Source organism: Oxyura jamaicensis, chromosome 6 (genome assembly GCF_011077185.1).
Source record: "Oxyura jamaicensis isolate SHBP4307 breed ruddy duck chromosome 6, BPBGC_Ojam_1.0, whole genome shotgun sequence".
NCBI classification, from domain to species: Eukaryota; Metazoa; Chordata; class Aves; order Anseriformes; family Anatidae; genus Oxyura; species Oxyura jamaicensis.
In genome coordinates this window covers 33,472,315-33,484,866 of record NC_048898.1, presented here as the reverse complement: position 1 = coordinate 33,484,866, position 12,552 = coordinate 33,472,315, and positions in this window count along the sequence as shown.

The following is a 12,552-nucleotide window of genomic DNA, read 5'->3' as shown; positions in this document are numbered from 1 at the left end:
CATTACTTTGCTTTCATTCCTTGCATGAGTAACTTTCTGAAGGCTTCACAACTGTGTAATGTATGCAAACATTTTTAAGAGAGACTGTTTCATCTTTTATTCTATTAATTCATTTATCAAAGGGGAATAGGAGCCTTTGGGTTTATTTACATCTTATCATCAAGCAAAACATTGCAATCTAAAATAATCCAGAGCAAAAATCTGCCAGGAACATTGGGAAAACAGCTTTTCTTGCAGGTGTTAATGTGCTGAATCAGAAGGAAAGCCCCAGAAACAGACAGAGAGGAAATAAAGATATTTGTAATGTCTGACACACTACAATCTTCATTTTTCCAGGATAAGCTTTCTAAATCACACTCTGAAATATCTGTTTGAATTTAACTGAAGGTCAACGTATTCTCTTTGTAAAAAGAAAAGTATCCAATTACTCAGTACATCTGGGAGCTAATGCAAGGACAGTTAATGAGGTCTGTACAGAAACATGAATATTAAAGAGTCAGTATTGCATAACTTGTGTTGCTGTCGTGGGAATTGATCCAAAATCTATGGGGACCAACTGGAGGATCAACCTACCCAGTCCAAAGGGGGCTGGTTCAGCCTCCTGCATGCATGCACCTTCTGGGCAGACCCATGGCTATGGAAAACAAAGGGGTGCAGAGGGAGGTGGAGGATGTGAGCACAAGGATGTAGTAAAACCCATAGATACTTCCAAGCGTGAGGTGCCCAGGCTTTGATCTGGTCTTAAAAGAGAGGGAAAAGTGGCACGTCGGCTTTGCCATAACGCAGCATCTGGCCCTCTTCATTGGTTATCTGTTTGCGGAATCACTGCAATCCATCTCCTAAATTCTCTATTTCTTCTTTCAGACTTGGTGATAATTATAAGTGTAATTAGCATTACTCTGTAGCTCATAATGCACTATTGTATAATGCAGAGTTCTCAAATGTGCAAGGTAATCTGTAGTTTAGAAGATATATATACCCAGGCAGTCTGAGATGCACACAAGCATGCCTTTAAAAGTTTAATTACCCTGAGACACTTCAAGAGCTGCCAGATAACTCAGAACAGCCTGGCCACCAGTGTCCAGCAAAATAAAGCAGTCTCACAATAGAAAAAATGTACATATCTGCCCCAAAATAGCAGCCAGTCACATACATCTTCAGGTTAGATTTAGCCATTTCATATCCTGTGTTAAACTTCGTCTGCTTAACTGAATTCAAATGTTCAATTACCCTTTTTGTTGATAAGAAAAACTCTAATTGAATACTAAATTCAGAATCCAGAATGACCTCTGCAGATGCTGGAAAGAGGCGGGTGTCTAAATATCTCCTTGTAATGACTTCTACATTGAAAATACTTGTGTTTTATTTTGTTTTGCTTTGTTTAATTACGGAATAACTTTCCTTTGCCAAAACAGAGCTGGACCTATGGCCCTGTGTAGGATGCTGTGCTTGCCCTTGCAGCGCCAGCCAGCCTCAGCTAGCAGCAGTAGAGGGGAATTATGGCCTCTCTCTGGAGGCAATGCCTGTCCTTGGTGGCCAACAGAGATGTTAGCAATCTGATGGCCATCCGAAGTTTCTCCATCACCCCCAGAGATGAGAAAGTGTGAAGACCACCCCCCGAAGCTGCGTCTCCGGTACTAAGGTCACGTCTGCAGGCAGGCTCAGGGAAGACATGGAAAATCAGACGGCCGTGAGAAGTCAATGGGTATTTTCCAAATTATACTAAATCTCTGTGTGAAGTCTGTCACTTGGGAATAGAGTGACCTTGGTTCACTGTAGCTTAATCCTCCGCTAATCCCCCTCTCTAAGGCAGGATTACAGTACAGCGAGCTAAGAGATGTCTCCTCCTGGATGAGAGCATCCAGGCGGGGGTTAACATGCTTTACCTTTCCTGCACTAACCCTGCACTGTGCAGCACTGCTCTGGGCATCCCCAGAGACATGGGACCAGCTCCCCAAGTCTCCACACTGCCTTATTTTTCAAGTGAATGGGACTACTGGAAGAACATGGCATCATCCAGACCAATGTGTAAAATTTCATCATCAAAGGAAAAGTTTTGCAGCCAATTATTCTAATGGACTTGAATGTATTTATTTTGCTGGTACTGCTGAACATCAATATTCTACTTAGGTGTTTTCACAGATATGAAAAATAGTACACACTTAGATGTGGTAGGTACACAGATGAAACAACTCTGATTTTGTGATGTTTTAAGGTACTGTGCCTGTTGTCAGCTTGCAACAAATCAGGTGCCAAGGAGGTCCTCCGTGGGCAAACCGCTCTTTAGCAAAAACAGTATTTTAGTGCTGTCTAATGAGATACTGGATCATTAGAGAAATGTTAGTTTCCAAGGAACAACAGGAGCAATTAATTTGGTCTCACATCACGGAAGATTGCAGCACATGCTTGTTTGGGGAGAGTAACTCGTCACAAGAAGCCCTGAACATGACTTGTGGGCTGTTGGTTTGAAACCATAATGCTTGTAGAATACTTGGGATCATTTAATAATTTATCATTACTTCTTGTTAAAACCAATAACATGAATTATTTTAAGTCTTGGTACTGTTAAGGTAAGAGGAAAAGCTTGGCGGAAGCTTGTAGTCTCTGCAGAAAAAAAAAGGTCATCCGTTGACTTTTCCCCTAGAAATGTCTCAAGTATCTACTTCATTTTAAAAGTGTTGAGTTTTCAGTTGGCTTGTTCTCTTAGTTCTTACCTTATCAGATAAGATGAGTCTCAGACCTGCCTAAAAATCATCATAGTAAATGAAAATAAAAAAGTACATAGAAGTAGAATATAAAGATCCCAATCTATGAATATGAGCAGTAAATATTTTAACTGCAAACTTGGAATTACTTTTAAGTTGAAAAGAAATGCCAAGCTGACATACTAAACTTTTTCCTTAGGATATTTAAAAAGAGAAGCGCTTTTTAGGTACATCCCTTTCATGCCAGGATATTTGCAATGATCTCAGTGAAGGCACTTACATGGTGCGAAGACCTGAACCAGTCCTTTGCTGATTCAGCTTTCTGCTGACTATGAAATTAGGCTTAATGAGCTCTCAAGACAATCATGCACAGCTCAGATATTAAGAACAAACTTGAACTCTGGTACAAACCAACACGCTCATTACCAACTTGTTTCTAGACATCGCAGAGATCTGCTCCTCATTAAGGCTACCCTTGTGGGGTAACATTTTAATGATTGATAAACTGACACAAAGAAAACTTAAGGCATTAGCCTAAAGGTGGTTAGTGATACCTGAACCCCAGATATCCTGGATTTTTACTCGTTGCTTACACAGATTTCATCTGAAGCTTTCATCCACGGGCAGAAAGTTGTTTTATCTACAGGGGCATTTACAGGTATGAGCAAACTGCTGAAAGCAACATTTCAAAACAGGAGGTTTGGGGGCTTTTTTGGTTTTTGTTTGCTTGTTTTAATTTTTTCATCCATTGGGTAGACCTGTGCGGTGTCAAGAGTTGGACTTGATGATCCTTAAGGGTCCCTTCCAACTCAGGATATTCTATGATTCTATGATTCTATGATTTGTATGCATGTTATGAAAAAAAAGGCTGTTTCTATTGCAATGTTTCTACTGTGATATTGACATTCAGAAGAAATCGACAAAAGACTCTTCCACTGCTGGCTGTAGAGAAGAAGGGGATGCTGCTATTCTCACTGAGGTTTTGTTTCATTTGTGAAGTTTTTGTGTTTTTTTTTTTTTTTTTGGTGAAGGTTGTGAAGAGCTTTCAGCTCCTCCTTCGCAGCATCATTGCTCTTCAGGAACAGTGTCGTCCAAACCTCCCGCATGTCAGCCCCCTCTGAGGTTTATCTTTGTCCTGAATGGTGCATTGTGCCAAAAAACCAGCGGCATCCTTTCTCACAGTGCAGAAGAGGCCTCCCTCCAGCCACCACGCTGGCCTGGGTTCTGTGGCTGCCGAACTCTAGAGCTCAACGCTTGGCGGAGCACACAGGGCCGTGGTATTCCTCAGGGCTTCAGTATGCTGAAAGAATGGGGGAAAGAAATCACGGACTGAATCTGGGGCCAAAACTGATCATCGGTCATAAGGTAAGTGTTGTACTGCAATGTGAAACATCTCCTGCTGGAATGGCAGCTTCTGGCACTGCAATGCATCCCCTTTCTCTTGGACACAAGATCAATTGCGAATCCTGCCTGAGCACAGAATTATGCCTCCGAACCTCAGCCTCCATTTACAAGATTTCTCTTCCCCGTGATTGTTATGGCAGCTTTAAAAACCTGAAGTGCATTTTTCTTGGGTCTGCAGAGAACCTGAAACGATTGTTTTGAGCACATGAATTGTCTCAAGCACAGGTGTAAAAACCAGTGTGGCAATTGAAATGTCAACCCAGCCAGAGTCTCCTAGCCACCACTGATATTTTGGGAAAATAACAAGTAAAGAGCTGATGGCATTTGTGACTCTACCCAAAAGTCTGGGCACCAGAACCCAGAACGGCGCTATATGCAGCTGTCAGGACATACAGCTGTCAGATTATATCACAGTTCCTGTGTGCCGTGATTCAACAAAGCACTGTCCACCAGTAAAAACCAAACAAACAAAACCTCTGAATCTGAAAAAGCGGAACAAATTGATACCAATATATTTCATATGCCTTGGTTTTTCATATTTATTTTGCTATTTATTTAACTTCAATCCCTTACAAAGCCTGGAAGTGTCTGGACTGCAGTTCTCTCTATTCTGAAAACATATCGACCTAAAATATCAGTCCCAGTTTAGCTGTGGGTGTTTACAAAAGTTTTTTTTTTTTTTTTTTTTTTTTTTTTTCCTATATAAAACCTGAAGTCGAAACCATTTATTAACCAGCTGGTGGCAGTGTTTTCATTAGGAAAAGATAAAAGGTATCACTTTCCATATAATCCACTCTATCAGCTATTAAACTGGAAGGATCTTACTTGTTACTTGGTTTCTCCCATTAAAATTCTAAGAAAATCCATACAATAAAACACTTAGTCACTGCAGCAGAGCACTTTGCTTTTAATAGGTTATATAATGTCAGGAGAGCGCAGATATGGGGATTTTGCTCCCTTTCGAGCCTGGCTGTGGTTTCTGCTGCCAGAATGCTGCTTCGTTAGAGGGATCCTTGCTTTTCTGTGCAAGTTTGTTTAGATTTCAAACAGAGATGTTAAGAACAAGATAAAAGCATGACAGATTTAATATTGGTTTCTACCCACTAATGTGCATTTTGTTTTGAAAGAGAGCGTTAGAAATTGTTTCTCAAAAATGAGAGCACTGCAATATTTCCCTGCTCTCCCCACACATGCAGCAATGGCGTGTTCCCATCACCCTCCTGAATCTTAACTTAACCCAGGTCATAGCTGTGTGGAGGAGAGCTTCCTATCTCCTTATGGAATTTATTAAAAAGAAATAGCAATTAATCAGCATTTATCAGAATTAACTTCCAGGATGCAGACTGCCTTATCTGGAAAAACCCAATGCCCGTCCCACCTCAGCTTCCGGCACCAAGCCTCCACAGGCAATATTTACAGATTTTTCCATCCTGAAATAACAGGTACCAAGAATGCTAAGTGACAAGTGAAAGCTCTTCTGACCCCTCTGATTGAGAATAACATCGCACTCCTACTCGGAGGAATCAAACACTCCCCCCCATATGTGATAGCCATGCCATCTGCACCAGCTCCATCTGCTAACAGGCATCTGAAGCCTACACATATGTACCCAAAACAGATGCCAATACGTGTCGGAACACCTCCTTTATGTCTGGGAAATCACATTGCGCTATAGCTAAGATGTAAAAAAAGAAATGCTTATTTTAATGCATAAGCACCATGAGCACCCTGGGTGCGGAGCCAGCACGGCCGCTAGCTGCAAACCCCAGCCCTGGACACCCCCTCACTGCACCTACATTAGTGCAGATGCAGTAGCTGCAGGGTTAATACCTGCAAGGAGGATATAATGAGATTTAGGAAAGACTCGAGACCCACCACAAATACCTGCACTGCTGCTCAGGGATGGCCCGTTTAAGTGGCAGCTCTCCAAGGCTGGGCACTCCTCTCTTTTTACAGCATCTTAGCACCATGGATGCTCAGCTTGCTTTGGATTATCTGAGAAGCACTGAAATACAAAGATAAATACTATTATTAACCTAAATGTGCCAATGTTTTAGAGACAGGCACTTATGTGCTATGCTAAATGGGCACATGTTTTCTATAGGTTATGGCCATTAGCCTTCAGCTTGGGTTTCCTTCTCTTCTCTTTCATGGTTGACCAGGAACTCCAGTGCAAGGAATCCTGAAATTAAAAAAAAATAAAATAAAATACTATTAAATGGCAAAGCCAAACAAACACACAGAGGATGGATATCTGGTGCTCAGCTCCTTGCTGCCCCCAGGGCTGGTGTGGACGTGGGGCCCCAGGTCAGCCAGCACCCCCCCATCCATGCTGACCCTGGGTGCTCGGATGGGCGAGCAGCATCGATCCCGGACCCGGAGGGAGCAGAGCGGGGAGTCTGACAGGCAAGCTGGCAGGGAATCTTCCTCGCTGCGACTTTGTCAAGATTGATTGATTTTTCTCAGATCGCTTCATTTTTTATGATCTGGCATTTTCCAATGGAAAAATGTTTTCAGAAGACTTCTGGCTAGCCCTGTTCATATCCCTTTGGGGGTTTGTTTCATTTCTGGCCTTTTTCAATACTTGATGAGCGCACAGTTTCTGCGTGGAGTGCAAATGTTTGGAATAAAATTTCCTCATAAAACCCCCTAGGATGCACATTTCATTAAATTATTCCTTTCTCAAGTTAGAAAATACTGTAAATATTTTTCAGTGAATAAGTGATTGATGTTTCATTCGTCTGAATTTGCCTCCACCTTGGTGTTCTTTCCCTGTGAATATTCCTAAGAGCTGGCTGAGCGATCAGAAAAATCAAGCGCTGCAGCCAGGAGTGTTTGTGGAAACACGTTTTATGTTTATTCCCCAAATACTTCTCCATGGTTAAGCAGCCGTGATCCCAGGGTGAGACAGAAGCCAGCATGTGAACTGGTAGTCACACCACAAACAGCCCAGCTGGAAATCCACAGAAATCTGCCATCAGTCAACAACTTAAAACAAACTCCACAAAATGTGGCAGCAGACAAATCAGAAAAAGGCAGAAAAGAGGATGTGTTTGTAAACAGAGCCAGAGCTCACACCAAGATTCATGCCTTGTGTTCATTAATCTGTGTTATTTATCCACTGGCATATACTAATTCAAACATTGGTGTTTTTAATAATATTCTTATTGTAAATATTTTGAAGTTGGAAGTTGTAATAGATCCAATATATGTTTACTTTGATCTGTGCATTTTAACAACTGGCATCATAATAGAAAATATTTTGTGTTTAGAGTCTAGCTTTTCATGGAGACCACCTTTCCAAATGCCCACAAATTAACTCTTTGAGTTGTTTGTTCTTGTACTTTGTTTTGCCTCCTAAAGCATCTTCTGTAGGAACACGAATAGGGACAGGACCTGACAGCAATGTGATAGCAAAACTTAACATAGCTGTTTGAAATATCGGAAGCTTTCTGCCAAGTCCCTGCTGGACCCTGGCCAGTCTGAGTGACAGATCCCTTCCCCAGGTACGAGGCTGTGATGCCTCGTATGTGCACAATCACATTCCTGACAGACCTGCGTCATCTCATAGGGTTCATCATATGCTCAACACCAGAAAACCTCTGGGCTTCTTTTCCAAACTTCATTTACCGCAAAGCTGACAGAGAGCAGTGGAGGTTTCACTACGTGTCACTCGGTGCCAGACTTTGGTGCCAAAGCAGAGCTGAGGACCTACTCGCACCCAATCCTCCCTGCTCAGACTTGCTCACTGCTAGATGAATATGCCAGTAAAAGAGAATTAGGAAAAGGCCCAGTCCTTGTCTGGAGAAGAACTTTCAAAGCAAAAAGCACTCGAGATTTGGCTTTTATTGGGTCCTGGCATCTCAGCTCCCTTTGATGCTTTTGAAATCCGCAGATTTTCAAATGAACCCCCAGCTGGCTTCCTACTCAAAACGCTGCTTGGTTGCAGAAGTTATGGCCCATCTTTATTCTCCTCCATAGCCTTCCACTGCATTTCAGCCCCTTTGGTAGCTCTGTTGACGTTAGAGGGCAGTCTTCCATTTTACTGCTTTTTCAAGCATATTTTAAATAGTGCTTATTGTAATGTGCGGAGCCGCGAGAGCTTTGGCAGGCTAGGGGCGAGGGGAGAAATGCATTATAAACAAAATGATGCCATTTTCATTTAAAAACTACAATTCTGCAAATATATTCTTTTAAATACCACATTTGCATGATCTTTGTATAGCTAGAAGGGTATACAATTTGGAAAATGTAACACACATTAACTGTTTCACATTGCAATAGCTATCTGTGAGGGCTCTGTGATTTCCCAACAGGACTTGGAATGAATTAATGTAGCGCAGCCCTTCCTTGGCTTTGCAGGGTACTAAAGTAGAGGTGGCTAAAGAGGACTACTCTGCACCTAGGTTAGGTGATAAATGTTCTCTAAAACCCTATGATCTTTTTAATTTCACTTCAAGAAGCATCTTGAAATCAAAGATCAGCCAAAAAAAAAAAAAAAAAAAAAAAAGCCATAGACCAGAAGTTGCTGTAAAATTTGTAGGAAATGTATTTCTGAATCAGAGACTAAGAAATGTCTCATAGTCATAAAACCATAAACCATCTATAATGCCATTCCAACATTCAAAGTGGTAATATTCATATATCAAAGCCGAGGTGCTGCTAGCTTCCAACTCTTTTAGGATGGCATTCATCTTTATGACAAAAATAATTATGGAATGCTAACCTGCAGCGACTTCAAACTTGTGCAAGAAAAAAGTACCACGTCTCCAATCTCCAGCCCCACCAAATTAAAAAAAACTAGGCTTGTGATCATGAAAATGAAGAAAGAGCAAAATATCCATACATCACAGGCTTTTATCTCTTTGGTAATTTTATTATTTTTTTCTTGGGGGAGTATGTAGTACAAAAAAAAAAGTAAGAAAATATCAAATTGCTCTCAGATCCATTTTGAGCCCATTCTCAAGGACAGGTTTATATTTTCTGGCTGTAAGATCCAAGCACAGAAGTAGTCAGGAACCTGCCGCTGGTGACATAGGGAGGGTGGGGGACTTTTTTTTTAGGAAGAGAAGGAATGCCCCCATTTATTTTTCTGCAAGACCCCACGCCAGGTGAGCTGCCCTCCCATCCGGCTCTGCGCTGCCGGATTTCTGCCTCTGCAGCACCGCAGCATAAAAATATTCACAGAAAGAGAAGAATCTCTTCACTCTTCCCCACTGACATGAGAAAGTCATTGCTTATTTATGGTAAAATTGAACTGTTTCCTGAAGGTCAAGAATTTTTAAAGTAACTCTCAGAAATAAGAGTTTTTCATGCACTCCAAGCCAGCTCCCCGGAGAGCAGTTGTGTTTGCTGTTTCTTGCCAGTTTTGTTCAGTTAGTCAGGAACAAGTGTTTACCTTGCTGTTGTTACCAACCGTTGCTGTATTTAACAAGGCATTGAGAAAAATATAAAACTGTACTGGGGTCATTGAAAAAAAAAAAAAAAGGCACAAAGCTACTGAAACATCATTTTCTATGAGTATTGATAAAAGCCCCCAGTGTTTTCTTGTGTAAAATGTAACAGCCTTCAGGCACGAGACCCTTAAAAATGCCAGGGTTTAATGCAGTGTCAGTATATCCATCTAAAATACAAGATACCGTATGCAAATAAAAAGTGAAATTGCATATATATTAGCAAAATATCGACATTTATATATAAAATTCTGGTTTTCATTTTAAGGATATAGTGCCTGTGACATTGGGATTTAAGCAGTGTTACAGGCTCAGATACGCAGACTGTAAATGCCAAAGACGCAGCCTGTGCCAAAACACCTGACTTCATTTTGAGAACTCACCGAAGATAAATGTTACTCATTTCCTTAACACGAGTATGTAAATGACACCTTAATTATTGATCCTGAGGAGTGATTTTTAAAGTTCACAAACCCAAATATGAAAATTATCACAATGCTTTACATGCAAAAGAGCAAACTGTCTCACCTGGCTGCCAGTGAACAAACCTGGCCCTGCTGTGTAGCTCGTTCTCATGTGCACCCTGTCCCTGCATGGGAAAAGTGGGCGAAGACAACAGGTCACCACAAAGCACCTGGGTGGCAAAGAAAAATTCAGTGGCAGAAGTTTAGAAAAAAAGCCAGCTTGATACAAAAATAGAGAAACTGGTTGAGTTTTTTGAAGAGTTTTAACAATTTTTTTTTTTTTTTTTTTTGGTTTATAAGTGTTTTTTCATAGACCAGTTACATCAATTCCACCCACATGGGTCATTTGTCTTCTTTCATTTAAGGTTGTTTAAAGTAATCAACAGATCTCCATGCATCAGTTAGCATACTTCATTATGTTCAGCAATCAGGATTTGGCCTTAAATTGCTCCGTAAGCTCCTACAGTCAATTTTCCTACATTGCCTGAAGTGGCTATAAGGAACCTCATTAATAAATGGACATGATTAGATCACATAGCCAAAGGTAATCAAAGATAAGAGAGAATATAAATAGCGTATCAAGGAAAAGTTTGTTTTCTTCAAACTGTGCTGTTTTATTGAAAGGTATAGAAATAGAGCACTTGTCGTTCTCCTGCACATCCGGAGGGCAGGCAGCATGGCAGCAGGGCCCAGCACTGTCCTGCGGGTGTTGGCCGCAGCACGCTGGGTGGCCCCACTTGGCATGGCTTTGGATGCCAGAACTCGAGACTGAGTCAACAACGAGCAGTCGAGCAGCTTGCCCCCTTGACTTACACGCTGCTGCTTTGCATTATGGAGCACTCCAGCCAGCACCAATTGCTGTCTAATTAAATGAATGACTTAGCATCCTTCCTGACGTGCCGTGGTGTCTTGTGCAGCAATAATTTTGCCATATTTTGAATGTGAAAATGAGTTTGAAACTGAGAAACATGAGATGAAGTGGCATTTCACAGGATGCACTTTGCTAGGCATCACTGAGCAGCAAAAAATATGCTCGTGACTGTGCTGCTCCCATCATCCAGGAAGCTAACAAGGTTCAGATTGCCAGCAGGAAGGAATAATTTGCAGACCTGGCTAAAACAAAAAAGTGAAAAGACCAGTGGAGTCAAATACATCCCATAGCACAAGGAAACCAAAAGGCACGCCTGACCAAGGAGCCTTTTATAGAACAGACCAGATTCTCTCATCCAAAACCTGCAGAGGTACAGCAACAGCCCTTATGGCTTCAAGCTGAGAACATCTGATATCTTTGACACATCTCGGCATAGTGGGGACTGTTACCATAAATGCCACTATTATTTTCTTGAAGTCATTTAAGAAGGGTTTCAAGAAAATCATTAACAGAAACACTGGGACTCAGTTCAAAATTAAGACAGTCAAATATACGGCCAGAGAGTAAGGAAATGACTGAATGTGAATTGTGCGCCTAGCCTCTCACCACACTCAGCTTGGTACATCCAACGTACCGATGGATTGCTTACAAAGAAACGTGCCGTGCTGGGGAAGGGCCCTCAATCACTGCCATCGTGATGAGCATGAAGCCACGGTACACAAAAGGAACTCAGTCACAGCAGGCTGGTACTGAAGTGTTTCATTACTCCTTGTTTTCATGTACTGCAAAAATATTCTAAAAAATAACTGCAGAGGATTATTAATGATGTCACCACCAAAGAGGAACAAATATTAATAAATAAATGTTAAATAAATAAATGGTAACTTTTTTTCCACAAAATTCTCATTTTTATTTTATATAATTACAAAATTTCTGTATTTTTAATCAAGATGAGATCCATTGTTCCTTTTATTTCCTTTGTGATTTTACTTGAAAACAAAGAAAATGGAAGTCCACAACAGACATAACCATCAGCTAACTGTTATCACACTTTTTATTAAAAAATAAAAATAAAATAAAAGAGCGAGGACAGAAGCCATTCTAGAATAATGCCTACTCCTGCATTTACATCTGTGTTTAGTAATAATTTTTCACCAGCATTCTTCTAGACCTTGGACTTACCCAAGAGTCATGCTACTAGTTACATCATGGTGGGTGCTAATGAAGACAAGGAGCCAAGCGCAGTGCCCAGCAGAGGCGAGCTCAGCATTTGGCCCTGGTTTTGACATGTTGGCGATGTTATGGTCTCCAGATTGGGATATGGTGGGCTAAAGGAGACGGTAGGCACGAACCAGAGAAATCAATGTGAATGCTTTCTGGGAAGAAAACTCTATTAGTGCACATAGCTCCTGTGAGGTGCTCCAGGGTTGCCATAGAGATTCACTGGGTTCGTTCGACTGAGCGCACGAAGCAAACACAAAATGCTCTTACCGTTAACACGCCGAACATCCGATCCTAAGCCCACTGAAGACTCTCGGTAGCTTCCTGTTGACTTCAGTGAGTTGAGGATGATGTCTCAAGAGCAGCACTTGATAGCTCATTTCTTTCTCACATCGAGCCCTTTTATGTCCCCTGGAAGGTTCATACTGAAGACA